General features: G+C 41.3%; 1 long non-coding RNA gene across 1 annotated transcript; it reads left to right on the top strand.

The window, feature by feature from the left end:
* Positions 1-16,111: 16,111 nt before the first annotated feature.
* Positions 16,112-18,244, top strand: LOC122004993. Its single transcript, XR_006118300.1, has 2 exons — positions 16,112-16,351; positions 18,063-18,244. It is a non-coding gene; the product is annotated as an uncharacterized LOC122004993 (long non-coding RNA).
* Positions 18,245-18,670: the final 426 nt, after the last annotated feature.

Raw genomic sequence — 18,670 nt, 5'->3', positions numbered from 1 at the left:
TATAATTTTTGTACGGGGACATTTTAACAGAACAAAAGTCCAACGCCCATGATAATCCACCGACGGATAGGGATCACCCATCTTACAGACAACCGTGGAGTAGGAGCAAGTAATCTCCGAACTACGTTACATCGATCTTGTTAGCATTTGTATTCTTTCTTTATTGCTTTCATTGTTTTAAAATATTCCACTATACACTAACCTTCTTGTAGAGAAGTAATCTAATTGGGGTGACCTAGCCTATTCAACCCCCTTCTAGCCGACCACTAATCCCCAACATCTAGCACTTAAAAAAGAATTTTACACCTCAAAATCTTTCAAATAACCTACTTCAAAAGCAACATTCTTAGCTTTTTTTTTGGTACCCATTCTTGCCTTACTGAAACATGTTTCAATCCTATTCCTTCATTGAACAAAACAGTTTCATCAAGAGTCTTCATCCTCTGTTCAATAGCCTGCTCATCAATCAAATGTGCTCCCTTAGTTTTCTCACTCTTATTAAGCTCCTTCAACACGGGTCTTCTCGTAAAATTAATATGTTTCTCATTGAGCCTACACTCATCGTCCGAATGACCCAGATGAAAACATTGTAAACAATATTTAGGTAATCTTTCATATAACACCTTTTGTAATCTCCTTTCAGTTCCAATACCAATCCAAAGTTCTTCTACCCTTGGCTTCAACACATCAATTTCAACACAAATTCTCACCATTGACAATCGCGAGCCATATGCTATAGCTTCATCCAGTTTAAGTGGTCTCCCAACAATGCTAGCAGCCGTAAATATCCCTTTTTTACATAACATATTGTTAGTAATAGCCCTATGAGCCAATTATGAGATGATTAGGCTTATTGAGTTATTGGGTTAATGATTAATCTAATATAATAATCCAACCTATTAAAAGGAGAGAAGTTTAATCCGAATTGGACTCATTGAGTTAGACTCAATTGGATCCGATTATTAAATTGAGTCTAATTTGAATTAATTTCATGAGTCAATTTGGATTGATGTCCATGGAGTCAATTGAGATTGATAAGGTTCAATGAGTTAAACTCATTGGGTGAGCTTGAATACACCAAGGAAGAGGAAAGGTCAATTTTGGCTTGACCAAAAGGGAAGAGGAAAGGTCAATTTTGACTTGACCAAAAGACTCTTCATGAAAGATGACTAAGAGTCAATTCATGAAGAAGATCAAGAGGCAAAAGGGGGGATCAAGAGCTAAATGAACTTTTAGTATTCCATGGGAGTACAAAAGGAGGAATTTTGGCCATTTATTGTAAGAAAGTTCATCTTTTGTCTTCTTCTCCTTCCTCCTCTTCTTCCTCTTGGACGATCCTTCCTCATGGTCGAATTACCTTGTGTGGCTAGCACCGCAAAGTTGGTTTTCTCCATATCGAGAGTTCATGGGATGAACGGAGCATGTTCGTGTGGATACCGTAGAGGCGCATACACTTAATCATGCTGAGATCTGCATCAAAAGAAAGGTTACTGCCGGGATTGCGAAGGGCACGCATCAAAGGTATAATCTTCTCATGTAAGACTTAGTATATGGTTTCCTTTCGCATGATTTTCTGGAGGAACTAGATGTTTTTCACTGCGCTTTCGCGTGTTTTGCTCCCTAGTTCCTTACAGTGGTATCAGAGCCACTTGCAAAGGGATATACTAAGTTGTTAGAATTTTATATGTGATATAAAACTACATGATAGATTTACTATGATCTACAAATTATGAGTTTCGGTCATAATTGAGAATCTCGGTCAAATTATGAGTCTCGGCCAAACTTGTTTTTTTGGGAATGAAACATAGTTGGTACTGTGACCAGTAAGGTCTCGACCAATGGTGTCTTGTTGGGAACAAAACAAAGTCGGATTTAGGGCTCAAGGTCTCCGGTATGGCAGCAACTCATAAAATGAGTATGCAACTCCATGGACTGCCGTGGCATTGTGACTCATAAGTCTTTGTAGAAATCATAGTAAATTTTATGTCATAGAAATATTGTGAATGTTATATGACATGGTGCATGATTATATCCTTTAACCCCTAATGTGATTGGATGTGTGTGTATATTGTAATTCATAATATGACCTGCGTGTCGTGCCTTCATCTTTTATCACTCTTGTTGTAAATTTAGACTACCCTCGAATGTAACTCGAGGTTTATTTAGGTTTTGTAATGTACAAATTAGAAAATAATTAGTCTACTGGACAACGGTGAGAAAAAGGAAGAAGGACAACAACACACGACAACCAAGGAGGCACTTGGAGAAGATGCTTAGCCCTAAGTTGACTTTTCGATTTTCTCATTGGCTTAAGAGGATCGTAAATTAAGGGAGCATAACCATATCATGTTTCATTTTGCATATATGTTGATGTGTTCTATGATTGTGTGCTAAGTGTAGTTTTACCATAATTAGGTCCTTTTACTATATGTCTACCAAAGTTTGGTACTCACTACTATCTTGATTATTTATAGTCAGGTTTGCCAAAGCAAAGTGACTCATTTTATCTTGATAGAGTGTGACAGGACAATTGTGATGTTCGACTATTGGACTTTGGTTGTGACTTAACTAAGTTACCTCAATTGGAGTGAGAACTTAGAGGCATAACCCATGCGATGTAATTCAAATTATACTAGTCTTGTGTGATTAGCCAAAGCTAACTCAAGATGAGGTATAATATGGATCTTGTCCAAATGGTACACATTGCCTACCTGATTTATATAAGTCTTGGGCAATTAGCCAAAGCTAACTCAAGATGAGGTATAATATGGATCTTGTCCCACATGAATATCATCGCGATTGGATTTAGAGCTAGTAGAGGCTTGCTTCTACCAAGCTTTAGAATTCATTGAGAGAATCATTTAATTAAAGGCCTAATTAAATGATCTGAGTATGATACTTTTTCTGTATTTTGATGTTGTAGACCACCATGTCATCTAATACATTGAATACACTCGCTCTGTGATATGCCCTTAATATGGACAAGCTCAATGGAGCTAACTTCCTAAGAAACTTGAGAATAATTCTCAAGTAAGAAAGAAAATTGTACGTCCTAGAGCAGCCCATTCTTGAAGCACCCCCCCCCCCCCACTACTACCACTAGAGCTGATAGGGATACTTATAAGAAGCATCAAGATGATGCATTAGATGTATCATACCTTATGCTCACCACCATGAACTCTGAGCTTCAGAAGCAAGGTGAGAACATGGATGTTTATGATATGGTTGAACATCTTAGACAACTATATCAAGGACAAGCAAGGCATGAGAGATTTGAGATATCTAAGGCACTGTTTCAGTGCAAAATGCAAGAAGGAAGTCCTGTAGGGCCTTATATGCTCAAAATAATCGGGTATGTGGAGAATCTATAAAGGTTGGGATTCCTACTAGGCCAAGAATTGGCCACTAACCTTATTCTACAGTCATTACCTGAGAGCTACAGTCAGTTTGCAATGAACTACAATATGAATGAAATTGACAAACCATTGCCTAAGATGTTGAGCATGTTGAGAACTACTAAACTCAATCTTGAGAAGGCAAAGCCTAGTATCATTTTGATGATGCAAAAGAGCAAAGGCAAATGGAAGCTTAAAGGTAAAGGTAGGACCCAAGCCAAAGGCAAGGGCAAGACTCATGCATTGAAACCCAAAGGTGGAGTTGTTAAGGAAGGAACCTGCTTCCACTATGGTGAGACCGGACATTGGAAGAGGAACTGCAAGGTGTACCGAGAGGAACTGAAAAGGAAGAGAAGTAAGACTTTTGCCTCAAGTATATATGTTATAGAAGTCAATCTATCTATTTCTTCTTCATGGGTATTAGATACTGGATGTGCATCTCACATTTATACTAATGTGTAGAGGCTAAGAAATAGTATATCATTGACAAAGGGTGAAGTTGACTTACGAGTAGGCAATGTCACAAGAGTTGCTACTATAGCTGTAGGAACATATTCCTTATCTTTTCCCACTGGATTTATTTTAGAACTTGAAGAGTGTTGTTATGTGTCTGCTTTAACTACGAACATTGTATCTATTTCTTGTTTAGACAAGAAAAGTTTTTCATTTGTAATAAAGGATAAATGTTGTTCTATTTATTTTAATAAAATGTTCTATTGTAGTGCACATCTTGTGAATGAACTCTGTGTTCTAGACTTTGATAACTCAATCTATAACATGAATACCAAACATATCTCTGGCATTGTCTCTTGGGTCACATAAATGAGAGTCGCATATCCCAACTCCATAAGGATGGACTTTTGGACTTATTTGATTTTGAATTATATGAGACATGCAAATCTTGTCTTCAAGGCAAGATGACAAAGACTCCATTTAGTGGACATGGAGAAAGAGCAAATGACTTGTTAGAACTCATACATACAAATGTATAAAGCTAGAGGAGGCTACCATTACTTTATTACTTTTATTGATGATTTCAATAGGTAGGACTACATGTATCTGATGAGACACAAATCAGAATCCTTTAAAAAAGTTCAAAGAATTCAAGAATGAAGTACAAAACCAACTTGGAAAGACTATTAAGATGCTTCGATCAGATCGAGGTGAGGAATAACTTAGCTAAGAATTTCATGGCCATCTTCTTGAGTGTGGGATCATATCTTAACTCACTCCACCTGGAACACCACAATGGAATGGTATATCATAAAGGAGAAATCATACTTTATTAGATATGGTATGATCGATGATGAGTCATATAGATCTTCCTACTTCCTTCTGGGGGCATGCTCTAGAGACGACCACTTTCACACTTAACCGCATTCCATCTAAAGCTGTCATAAAGACACCATATATAATATGGACCAGGAAGAGTCCCAAGATGTCTTTCATGAAGATTTAGGGTTGTGAGGCTTACATTCGACAATAAGTCTCAGATAAACTAGGACCCAAATAAGACAAGTGTTATTTTATAGGATATCCCAAGGAAACAAAGGGATACTACTTTTATAATCCCACATAAGGCAAAGTGTTTATTGATAGAAATGATGTCTTTCTAGAAAGGGAATTTGTTTCTAGAAAAACTAGTGGGAGTAAAGTCGATCTTGAAGAAATTCAAGATGTACAAACTAGCAGTGACACCTTGATGGAAACTGAATAGGAACCACAAGATGTTGTGGATCATGATGTTGTTACACCACAAGAAGTTGTGGAGCAAATAACCTGTTCAAGTAGCACAAGCTCTACGCAGATCTGATAAGACCCATCGTCAACCTGAGAGATATTCTTTTCTCTTGTCTGACAATGGTGATATAGTGCTAGTTGGTCTCAACGAGCCTACATCTTATCAGGACACTGCACAGGGCCTAGATTCTAAGAAATGACTAGAGGTCATGTGATCCGAAATGGAATTCATGTATACTAATCAAGTATGGACTTTGGTTGATTCACCTGAAGGGATCAACCCTATTAGGTGTAAGTGGGTCTTCAAGGTGAAGACTTACATGGATGGTCATATGTATACCTATAAAGGTAGATTGGTAGTTAAAGGATTTAAGTAGATTCATTGTATAGACTATGATGAAATCGTTTCACCAGTTGCGATGCTAAAGTCTATTTGAATCATGCTTGCTATTGCTGCTTACTATGATTATGAGATCTGGCAGATGGATATCAAAATCGCATTGCTTAATGAAAATCTACTCGAGGATGTGTACATGACACAACTTGAGGGTTTTGTAAATCCAAAGCATGCTGGAAAGGTTTGTAAGTTGTAAAGGTCCATTTATGGATTAAAGAAAGCTTCTAGAAGTTAGAATCTTCGATTTGATGATACGATCAAAACGTTTGGTTTCATCAAGAATGAAATTAACCTTGTGTATACAAGAAGGTTAGTGGGAGCACAGTCATCTTTCTCATATTGTATATAAATGACATACTTCTCATTGAAAATGATAGCTCTGCCCTTCAAATAATGAAGACTTGGCTTAGGAATTGTTTCTCAATGAAGAACTTAGGTGAAATAACCTACATGTTAGGCATCAAGATCTATAAAGATAGATCTAAGAGATCGCTTAGTCTAAGTCAAAGTATATATATTGGCAAGGTGCTTAAACATTTTGCCATGCAGGATTCTAAGAAAGGATTCTTGCCAATGTCACATGGTGCGAGTCTTTCGAAGACTCAATGGCCCTCTTCTAAGGAAGCAAGGGAGAGCATGGATTAGAGTCCTTATGCATTTGCTATAGGGTCTATCATGTACGTCATGCTTTGTACTCGCTTAGAAGTCTCGTATGCATTAAGCATGATGAGCAGATACCAGTCAGATCCAGTTGAAGGTCACTGGACAACAGTCAAGAATATTCTTAAGTACTTGAGAAGAACTCAAGATTATTTGTTAATCTTTGGAGGCGATAAAGAGCTTGTTGTAAAGGGTTACAGTGGTTGTTGTAAAGGGTTACAGTGGTGCAAGCTTCCAAATTGACAAGGATGATTCTAGATCACAGTTAGGGTATGTATTTTACTTAAATGGTAGTCCTGGGTATTGGATACTACAACGATTCCATCTCATTCGAGGGATCATCGATATATGAGATGTGAGGATATGTAGAGAACCGAACAATGCTAACATTACGGATCCTTTGACCAAGGCTTTGGCACTGAGGAAGCATGATGGTCACACTAGGTCAATGGATATTAGATATTCTAGTGATTGACACTAGTGACATAAGGAGAATGTTAGTGTATGCCCTAAAAGGCAATCAAGAGTTGATTGACTTAGGACATTTTCTATCATATTTTATTTTCCATTAAAGGGTAAAGGTTATGGTTATTATATTTATTTCAGTTCAATGCTGAATGAATAAATATAATAATGTTCTAGGATAGTAGGTTCTAGTCTACAACATATCAATTGACTAAATTGATAGTGGATATTATAGATATATAGAATGCTACTCTTAATTATTCCTAATCAAGCATTAATATACAAGGATAATATTAATGCGTTGAGACTAGCATGTAGGTCAACGGATGACTTAATCTCACAAGTCATGGATATGAGATATCAGGTTGACACATATGTATATATTAGAGAATATGTACTGAGACCCACCATGAGAATGTTTCATGGATCATTATATGAGTGTCATAAACATTCTCATGTGACTATTGGTATGAATAGTCCTAAGACCTGAAGTCACTACGATTCCCTATATAAGGAGTTGTGTACTTTGGTATCGTCAAACGTCACCTGTAATAGGGTGGACTACAAAGTCGATCAATGAGTATGCAATGAGTTATGTGGAGGGATGTGAGTGATGTAGATGGGATCTATCCCTTCCATATGATGGAAGTAATATCTGTGGGTCACTTAATTAGTAGGACACAAAAATGCATAGTCATGCTCAAATGAGTCAATATGAGATATTGAACTTATTTGTTTTGAGTGTGTATACTTGAAGATCAAGAAATACAAAGATTGATAAGAGGATGATATGGTCTATGTCTCATTGATCAATCTAGATATCAAGGATAGAGAGACTGAGTCATACAAGATAATAGTCACGGACAGGTTAGATCGGATCTCGACTTTCTCGTCACTTGGGTAGCAATGATGCATTGCTAAATGTCACTCATTGTTTATGTATCTAAAATGTTGATTTGGATACATTACCAACGTTACGAGAGCCTATTGGGTCACACACAAAGAACATGTTGGTTTGGAGATAGATATTTTAGTTTGACTAAAATACTGAGGATCTTAAGATTAATGGGTTAATCTAAAGTGTTGGTGTCATCTTTGTAATGATTGGCACTAGTGCTAGTGGAAGATTGTTAGTGATAGCCCTAAGACCCAATTATTAGATGATTAAGCTTATTGGGTTATTGGGTTAATGGTTGATCCAATATAATAATCCAACATATTAAAAGGAAAACAAAGAGAAGTTTAATCCAAATTAGATTCATTGAGTTAGACTCAATTGGATCCAATTATTGAATTGAGTCTAATTTGAAATAGATTCATGAGTCAATTTGGATTGATGTCCATGGAGTCAATTGAGATTGATAGGGTTCAATGAGTTAGACTCATTGGGTGAACTTGAATTCACTAAGGAAGAGGAAAGGTAAATTTTGACTTGCCCAAAAGGGAAGAGGAAAGGTCAATTTTGACTTGACCAAAAGACTCTTCATGAAAGATGACTAAGAGTCAATTCATGAACAAGATCAAGAGGCAAAAGAGAGATCAAGAGCCAAATGGACTTTTGGTATTCCATAGGAGTATAAAAGGAAGAATTTTGGCAATTGATTGTAAGAAAGTTAATTTTTTGTCTTCTTCTCCTTCCTCCTCTTCTTCCTCTTAGCTAATCCTTCCTCATGGCCGAATCACCTTGTGTGGCTAGCACCACAAAGTTGGTTCTTCTCTAGATAGAGAGTTCGTGAGACGAATGAAACATGTTCGTGTGGATACCGTAGAGGCGCGGATACTTGATCGCGCTGAGATCTGCATCCAAAGAAAAGTTGTTGCCGGGATTGCGAAGGGCACGCATCAAAGGTATAATTCTCTCATGTAAGACTTAGTATATGGTTTCCTTTCGCATGGATCTTATGGGGAACTAGATGTTTTCATTGCGTTTTTACGTGTTTAGCGCCCTAGTTCCTTACACATATGGATAGCTAAATCTAGTAACTGCACTCAGACTGGAACTACAGATGATTTCACCTCATATGTGAAATTCAGTGACCATTGAAAAATTTACATTGTAGTTCCACCTATAAACCAGATTCCTCGTCCATATCTTCGCCATGTCCTCAATTGATGTTTGACGGATGAAAATATAACCATATCGAAGAAATCTTCAACCTCCTCTTCTACGCTGAGGGTTTCTTGTCTTGACTCTTCGATGAATAGTTTTACTATAGTAAAAAATGATTACACTCATCTCAACGTTCTCACAGTTTGTCATGAGCAGTTCTAAGACCGTCCCCTCGGATGGGTCTAGTGGCTAGTGCATGAGATGTTGCCACCATGAGGTCTGGAGTTCGAATCTCGGCAAACCCGAGGTAAATGTCTCTCTTATGTGTTAGTCACTATTCCAAAGGCTAATAGCCGTCCGTGATTTACCTCCTCCGTGTTGACCCTGGGATGGGTTGGCAAGGGCGTTGGGGACGAACGTATTTGCCTTTTATGCCACTAATCCGGTGGTAACGGGGGGACCCGCCCGGCAGGAGGTCAAAGTGGTCAACACCCAGCAGTCGTTCGATCGGGCGAATTACCTTCCTGAGCAGCAGGAGGAATGGCCGACCCGACATTTCGACAGCTCGGCCTGACGCCGAGTTTCAGACGCTCACAAGGCAAAGCGGGAAGAAATGGAAGCCGAGCGGGCATCCTGCTCGGCTAACAGTAGACACAGCATTCGGCCGAGTGGGCATCCGCTTGGAGGCCGTCAGTTGAAGGGCCTTCGCTCAGCCCGGGAAAGGTGCTAGCCGAGAGGTTCCTCCGCTCGGCCCGGGAAAGGTGCTAGCCGGGCGGTTCCTATGCTCAGCCCGATAAAGTACAAAGGGAGCAGTTGGCGATATCTTCCTAGGAACTAGTGCCGCCGACAAGAGGCATGGTCGGTGGCATGGTCAGACAGAGAATCGTACGGGGAAAACTTCCACTGTCGCATCAGAGATATGCTCGTGCTATTAAAGTATGGCGTCCTGCATGCTTTTCTGACACACCCATTCCAGGTATGCTTTGAGGAGCGTGCACACCTCGGGGAGCATGCACGCACCTCTGGGGAGCCCTATATAAGGATCCTGAGACGTCGATGGAGATATGCTCACTATTTCACTGTAGCTACAGTTCTCGTTTCTTCTTTGCTCTACTTCTTTCTGCCGGAGATTTGACTTGAGCGTCGGAGGGTCGTCGCAGGGAACCCCTCCCCAGCTCGGCGTTGTGTTTGTAGGTTCATGGTGGCAAAGGATCTACATCTTGGGAGTTTTTGACCAGTCAACAGGAGCGCCACATCCCTAGCGTCCATCGACTCAGCGCTCTGACAGGATCAAATTGGCGCCGTCTGTGGGAACGCACCTGAATCCGAGTTAAGGAGATGGAAGAAGTTGGATGCCAGCACACTGTGATGCTCTCTCAAGAGGAGCTTGACGCGCTCGTACAGGCACGAGCAGCCAAGCGGCTGGCGCAACAAGTAACTTCAGCATCTGGAGGTCGAGCGACACACGAGGACTGGCCAGAACAACTCTCCATATGCGGTCAAAACAAAGGTCTGACCGGTACACAAGCAGAGGTGTCGCCCGCCCCGATCCCATTCTATCGGGCCTTGTTCCAGACGCCCTTTGAGATCGCACAAGCGAATCGAGACCGGTCTTCCTCAGATGAAGCTCCCGCTCAGGATGCAAGAAAGGGCAAGGCGCCCCGAGCTGACTCATCACCCGAGCGGATCAACCGCCAATTCTCAGAAGCAATTTTGCAGGATCCTCTGCTAAGGCACTACGCACCCTTGGCGATCGGCGAGTACAACTGGTTGACTGACCCAGACGACCACCTCGGCAAATTCGACAACGCGGCAACCCTTCATCAGTACACGGATGGAGTTAAGTGTCGAGTCTTCCTCACTACTTTGTCCGGCTCGGCACAACGTTGGTTTCGAAGATTGCCAGACAGATCGATTAAGAGCTTCAAAGATTTCTGAACGGCTTTCCTCCACCACTTTGCGAGCAGCAGGCGCTATCAGAAGACCAGCGTCAGTCTATTCTCTATGAAGCAAGAGCCTAGAGAGACTCTACGAGCCTACATTCAGCACTTCAACCAGGCGGCCATGGACATCCCTGCGGTCTCGTCTGAAACTATGATGCATGCCTTCACCCAAGGGCTCATCGATGGGGACTTCTTCCGCTCACTCATCAGGAAGCTGCCCCGCAATTACGACCATATACTAAAGAAGGCCAGTGAGTATATCAACGTAGAAGAAGGTCAGGCAGCCTGAAGGAAAGAAGCATCATCCGAACCTGCTGGGCACACCGAGCAGAGACCGCCAACCAGCCATCAGCCTCCAAGAGGGCCCCGAGCCGATATGGCACGACCACATCAGGAACCAAGGTCACACGTCGTCCAGCACGTGTCGGTCGAACGGCCAAGGCCCAAGGGAAAGGTATGGACTCCTATGTTCTGTGCCTTCCATCAATTCGTCACCCACAACACCCGAGACTACCTTAGAGTTCCTGCGGTCGCTCAGCCGACTCCCAGGAGTTATCGTCGTCGATCGCCTTCCCCCGAATTGCGATATCAGCGAAAGAGTATCGAACGGCGAGAGGAGATCAGGCAGTCCCCCGAGCGACGACATCATCATCAAGCAAGGAGTGACGACCGCACCCCAGCTTCACGCAGGCAAGTCGGGCACTCGACTAGAGAGGAAGACAACCAGAGCAACGCCGCTCGGGGTGAAATCAACATAATAGCTGGTGGACCGACCAGCGGATACTCCAACCGAGCCCGGAAGTCGTATGCTAGACGATTGGAGATCCATGCTGTAGGATGCAGCCAAGAGAGGGTGAACGGACCCGAGATCAGCTTTGGTCCCAAGGATCTTGATGGGATCGAAGTGTCGCACGACGACACCCTCATCATCTGTGCGGTAATCGCCAACTACACTATTCATTACATATTTATTGATACAGAGAGCTCGGTTAGCATCATCTTCAAAAAGGCCTTCGATCATCTCTAGATAAACTAGGTCGAGTTGCTACCGATGACAACCCCTTTGTACAGGTTCACTGGAAACGAGGTCCAACCAATTGGTCAGACAAGGTTGGCTATATCACACGGAGAGGAGCCGCTCCGAAGGACTAGGACCACCACCTTCATCATCGTGGACGCCCCATCAGCCTATAATGTCATCCTGGGCAGGCCGGCCTTCAACGAATTCTGGGCGGTAGTCTTGACCTATTACCAGAAGATCAAGTTCCCCATAGAAGACCAAGTCAGGGAAGTCAAAGGAGACCAACTGGCTGCTCGACACTGCTACGTCGAGATGGTGAAGGCGGAGGCTAAGTCCGCTCGGCAAACTCCTCGACACGAGATAAACGGCATAACTGAAAAACCTCCTACTCTAGTTTATGAAGAGAAAGAAGAGGTGCAGATACACCCTAGCCGGGCGGAGGCAACGACTTTCATAGCAGCCGACCTGCAAACTGAGCAAAAGGCCAAGCTGATCGGATGTCTTCAGTGAAATTATGATGTCTTCGCCTGGTCCACGCATGAACTACCCGGTGTTTCGCAGCATGAGCTTCACGTCCAATCGGATGCAAGGCCGATGAAGCAAAGCAAAAGGGATTTCAGCGCCGAGCGGAATAAGATCATCCGAGCTGAGGTAGAGAAGCTTTTGGAGGTCGACCATATCAGAGAGGTCCAGTTCCCGAGCTGGCTTGTGAATGTGGTGCTAGTCTCAAAGCCCGGCAACAAGTGGAGGGTCTGCATCGACTTTCGAGACCTCAACAAGGCATGTCTAAAGGATTTCTACCCACTGCCCAGGATCGACCAGGTAGTGGACTCAACGGCTGGATGCGAGCTGATATGCATGCTGGACGCGTATCAGGGGTACCACCTGTTGGAACCCCAAGGTTGTTTTGGTGTGATCAACAAAGTTAAGTTAGGTCCTGTGTGTTTCTAACCTTGTGTCTAAGTGTGCAGGAGCTTAGGAGCATAGGTAGTCGAGTGGAAGACGCAGCTAGCATGAAGGACGGCAGTCCGAGGGACGAGGTGCTGCGGAAGAGTACACCGGCGGACAAGAAGGAAGCGTGCAGTGGTTCCGAGGGACGAAAATCGGAGTGGAAGATTGCTCGGGGAGCAAGAGACACAGCTAGCGAGAAGGATGGCACGTGGTGCGTCCGAGGGACGAAGACTGCGGATGAGTACGCCGACGGATGAGAAGGAAATACGCAGCGATTCCGAGGGACGAGAAGCCGGAGGGAAGCCCGCTCGAGAAGACCGGAACTTGGGTTCGGGTGAGCCTTATTCCGGATAGCAGAGATCACCCAATCAAGCGGATCCGGAGCAAAAGACCCGGACGAAAGTCAACCAGAGTTGACTCAGCATCCGGGGTGCCTGGAACTATCCGGGGCGCCCGGATCAGCCCGGGGTGCCCGGAACCCTTCCAGGCGCCCGGGAGTCAGTTTTTTACCGGATCGAGCCTTGACTCGATCTGAACGTTGGGGGATAAAATTTATCCCCCCCCCAGGGCGCCCGGAACCCTTCCAGGTGCCCCGACCAAGGGTATAAATATATCCTTGGTCCAGAAGTTTTGAATCAACTCAGAAATTTACATTCCAAACACTTGTGCGCTTCTTTTCTAGTTTAGCTTCTGTCTTTTGTGCTTTCACTGCTGTAAGAGGCTTCTCTGCCTGAAGGAGATATTTTAGTGCACGTTCATTCCTTGGATTAACAACTTCCTTGGTTGTAACCAAGTCAAGTTGTGAGTCTCTTCTTTCTGCTTTTTTTTTTTACTGCTAATTTACTTTATGCAAGTGTTCTGTTGAAAGTTCGAGAAGGGTCTTTGTTATTTTTTTTCAGGCTATTCAACACCCCCTTCTAGCTGGCCCAACGGTCCTACAAGTGGTATCAGAGCTGAGGCGCTTCAGGAGGACTAACCGTCGAACGAAGCAACGAGATGGCCGGACCAAGCATCCACCCGCCGAAATACGAAGGGGATTTCGCCTCCTGGAAGAATCTGATGCAGGTATTTTTTACTAGAGACTTTGAATTAATCTTAACAATGGAATCTGGCTATGTAGCTCTAGAAGGTAAGGAAAAATGTCAATGGACAAAAAAGGAGCAAGCTGAATTCGTGGCGAACGGCAAAGCAGAATATCATCTGCTAAGCGTTCTTCCACCTCAAGAAGTCAACAGGATCGGGCGCTACGACTCAGTAAAGGAACTTTGGGAGAAGTTCCTCGAGCTGCACGAAGGTACGTTGGAAGCCAAGCTCGCCGGACGAGATCTGCTTCGCAATCAGCTCACCAGCCTGCGACTTGGGGAAGACGAGACAGTCGAACATCTGCACTCCAGAATAAAAGAAATAATCACCGGACTCACAAATCTCGGAGAAAAGGTAAGTAACTGAGATTCACTTAGGTACGCGTTAAATTCGTTTCCAAGAAATTCGAAATGGGCATCGCTAGTAGATGCCTTTTACATTTCAAAAGATTTAGAAAAAAATTATTAGAAGAATTTTTCTCGACTTTTGAAGTGCACGAATTAAGATGTGCAGGTACGAAGGAGCCCAAGAACAACGTCGCCCTCAAATCCTCGAGAGACAAACTCGAGTTGAAATCTTCTCTCGATGACGAGGAAATGGTAATGATGGTAAGAAGATTTAAGAAACTTTGTAAATCCAGATCTACTAACCATCCGCAGGGGAAGAAGAAAAGGACAATCCACTGCTACCACTACAACGAAGAAGGGCACATCAAGGACAATTGCCCCAAGCTGAAGAACAAGGACAAGCAGAAGGGTAAGAAGCCTATCCAAAATCGAAAGACCCTAAAGGCAACGTGGGACGATACGTCGTCCGAATCGGAAGTCGAGGCATTCTCCAGACTCGCACTAATGGCGAGTCATCAAGACGACGACTGCGATTCAAGCTCTTCTGAGATGAGTATCGAGAGCATCGATGAAGGGAGAGCTTCGTCAGAAGAAAGCAGCAATTCAGGGGGAGACATGGACAACGAACTCGACAAGGTAAGTCAGGTACGTTCTCTTCCTCCCGACAAACTTTTTAAGTTTGTTAAGTTATTAACCAAAGACTGCTGTAAATTAGAAAAAGAAATAAAAAATTTCAAAATAATTTTAGCTAGATCCTGCTCGTTAGAAGAATTAGATAAATCAAAATTAGAAAATGAGAAATTGAAATCAGAAAATAAAGATTTGAAAATTCAAGTAGATAATTTGAAAAACTATGCATGCTCATCTAATTCTAGAAAATTTAAAAATTTAAATTGGTATTATAGATATCACCCGGGACAAATTAAAAATATCTCTAGAAAATATGTCACTAAGAAATTTTAATCAATCCACTAGGCTGGAACCTTTATTGGGTTCCGAAATCTTGTTTAGTCTAAGTTTCAAAATTAAAATTAGCGCTTTTCAGTGAGAAAATTAAACAATAAATTTATCTATGAGGCTTTCTCTAAGGAAGTGGTTGTTGCTCCAATAACCAAGAAGGCCTAGTGCCTCGTCACGACCTGGAAGCCAAAATATTGAAATAAATGTTTAATTAACTTTTTGTCAAAGCATTAAAATTAGAATTACTTAATGCTTTCAAAGTTTTTTCAAACATTTTTTTTCAAAATATTTTTGTGCTTAGAAAATACTTTTACCTGAAATTCTTACTCATAAAACCTTAAGTTAGGTTTTTTTTAAAATAATTTTTGTAAAGACTTAAATCTTTTTTCTCAAAAATAATTTTTTTTGTTAACTTAGAATTTTTTTTTCTAAGTCTTCATGTAACGACCCAATTTTCCCTATTTCGAGTTCTAAATGTCCTTAAAAATATTAGGAAATGCTTTTAAAATATTCTAGAGATTTTTAGAAATTTTTAGAGTATTTTTATGTAATTTTTGGAGGTCGTTTGATATTTGTACTAAACGAAAGAAGTTTTGACAAAAAAATTGTCAAAGCCGAGATTCGAACCGTGGACCTCGAACCTGAACCGAACATTAACCGAATCTGGCCAGCCAACTGGTCCGCGACCTATTTGTGAACAAATAGGAACTCAATTGATCTTAAGTCAGAATTAACCTTAAGCCATAAAAGGAAACGGAAATACCAAAATAAGGGGCTGAGGCAAGATTCGAACTAACGATCTCCGACTCAGCCAAGCCTTTATCTGCTTAGGCTGACCAAGTGAGCAAGTAATTGTTTCTTGAAGAAAATCGAAACCAATAGTAGTTAAGCGATATTTTAGAAACCGAAAATAAACTTTGGAATAAAAAGTGCGCGGCTGAGGAATCGAAGCCCAGACCCTTGGCTCGGTCAAAACCCAGCCAACCAACTGCTCCGCGGCTATTTCGTGAGCAGATAAGAACCTGTAATATAGTTAAGTTATAATGAACCGAATTAAACCTAGTTATAAAGGGATTAGGTTTTCCCTTTCTCGCCGAAAACCAAAATCCTTCCTTCCCCTTTCTCGCGACAGCGCATTTCTGTGTGGTCAGAAAGGGGTGACGACGGGGCCTAGGTCTTCACTCCGGCGGTCGGCGAGGGACTCTTTCCGAAAGAGCTTCACGGAATCGGGATCACCTCGGCAAGGAGCGCCGTGAGCACGAAGGGGAAGCCGAGATCTCCGTCTCTTCGAAACCCTAGAACCTCCTTCCTCCTTCGGTTGTAAGTCCAAGAACGCTAGGTAAGTTGCTTACTCGCCTGCAGTAGGAGTAGCTATCGAGTTTTTGGTGTTTTCCTTGTGTTTTTTTGGGTATGCCGTGAGAAAGGATTGAACTTTGAAGTTCTACCATGGGTTGGGGTTTTGGATTAGATTTGCAAGCTTCTTTTTCTTTCTTTCTTGCAATTCTGCTGAAGCAATGAATCAGTTTATAAAGTTTTTGTTTTAAGTCTTCAGCAAGTTAATTTGGTCTGTTTTGTGCTATGTATGGCATTCATGGAAGCTGTTTTGCTAATTAAACTGCCAACACATATAGATATTAATAGTGGTTGTCTATTACTTGATGGTTCCTGGTTTTTCATGGAGGAAAAGAACACGAAAGAGGATAGGTGTGAGGAGCATTTAGCTCCTTTTGGTTACCTGCCATGCCAGGAATTGCTCCCTTAGTTTTAGGGATTTTAGCACAGCATTCATTATATGATTTTAAGAAATCTGAGCATGAAATGGGTTAATTTGGAACATGCAGTTGGTTGCATTGGATAGTACCTTAGTTTAGACTTCTTTAGTTTTGGCAGTAGGCGCGTACCATATTTAGTAGAAGTGTAGAATTTTAGATTCTTTAGTCTTATGATTTAGCATGTTGTTGGACTTTCCTATTTGTTATTAGTTAAGCATGTGTAGTTTCTTTATTACTAGAATAGCATGAGCAGTATTGAATTATTAATAGTATGCAGAAATTTATTAATAGTATGCAGATTTTCGTGAGTTATATATGCAGATTTCTATTTAAGCTTCAAGGCAGGTTCTGTTAAAGCTTATAGTATGCAGAATTTTGTAGCGAAGTATGCAGAATTTTAGTGCAGTTTAGATCTCTTGGTTGTGCAGTTTAGTACTTCAATGTTAGAAATTGTTTTAAATATTTTAGTGTCTTTTTAAGAAGCATTCTTTTATGAGAAGTACTAACAAGTATAAGAAAGATAAAGAAAAGAAAGAAAAAGGCCAAGGCTTTAAGTAGATCCCAAAGTCAAGTCTTTAGGGATTTTGACACACAAGGTGTTAAAGAAAATGCCAAGGCATTATATATTAGAAGTATTAAAAGATAACAAGTATTTTACTTTTATCAGTGGCACTGTACTAGACTCTCAGTTGTCCTTGGGTTGGGCTCCCATAGTCGTCCCTAGGTTTAGATAACCTAGTATGCAGGACTCTCAGTTGTCCTTGGGTTGGACTCTCATAGTCGTCCCTAGGTTTAGATAACCTAGTAAACCCTACTAGATTCGGGACCAGCTATCTCGGGTCTAGTTAGGAATGCGCGCATAGCAATTACAGTTGCTGGGCCCAAGAAGAAAGTTGATTATTATTTTGAAGTATTATAAGTATAAGTTTTTGAACAAACAAAATAAGTTTCACATAAGTATAAAAGTATAAAAGAATAAGTTTAGAACAAATGAATTAAGTTTCACTTTGTTTTAAAATCAGCAAGTTTAGTTTCCTTTTATGCTAGCATGTTATTTAGATTAGCTTACTGTTCTTTGCTATTAGAAGAGCATGAGTAGCTTTACATGTTTAGCATTTCAGTATGTTTGTTTCTTTTACTAGTAGATGAGCATGAGTAGTTTTCCTTTTGAGCATTCAGTTTTAGCTTCAGTATATTCACATGCATATCGAGATTTTTGTGAGTTAGATAGCGCTTACTAAGTATTTTGCTTATAGATTGCATTTCCTCTTATTGCAGATAAAGGAAGACGAGGAGGAGGTGCGGATGGTGTGTGATGCCAGGACAATGGAAGAGACTTGGGATATTATTAAGTTTCCGCAGTTTAGTAATTAATAAACATTTGAAGTTGTATTTCATGTTCATGTCATTTGAGATCCTTTTGTTTAGATTGCATGGAAATGAGTTCTGTTTAGTAAGTATGCATTTTTGGTGTTGTCACTTATTTAACTACGTGAGTGATTGATATATGTTCCAGCCGCCTGTGGCTGATGTATACTATGTTTGTATCTCGGTTTATGGTCACCGGTACAGGGGAGACTCTGTCGAAATTTTTCGGTAGAGACTCTTCGTGGTTTCGATCATACCAGTTAAGTAGAGTTAGTAGTCAAGTAACGGTCATCCTTAGAGTGTAATAGTATAGATAAGAAGGGTGGTCGTTACACTTCAACCCTTAGATTTTTTTTCTTGGAACCCCACTTTTTTTTGTGATCAAAGGGGGAGAAGGATTAGTATAAGTCTAGGGGGAGGTAGACCAAAATATTAACTTATTTTATTTTTTCACTTAAATTACAAATTAAGTTAATTTACTTAATTTTATTTTATCCCTAACTTAACTTGGGTTGATC

The sequence above is a fragment of the Zingiber officinale genome, chromosome 1A (assembly GCF_018446385.1).
Source record: "Zingiber officinale cultivar Zhangliang chromosome 1A, Zo_v1.1, whole genome shotgun sequence".
Lineage (NCBI taxonomy): Eukaryota > Viridiplantae > Streptophyta > Magnoliopsida > Zingiberales > Zingiberaceae > Zingiber > Zingiber officinale.
Note: the sequence above shows the minus strand (reverse complement) of the source record. Positions and strands in the feature narration are given on the sequence as shown.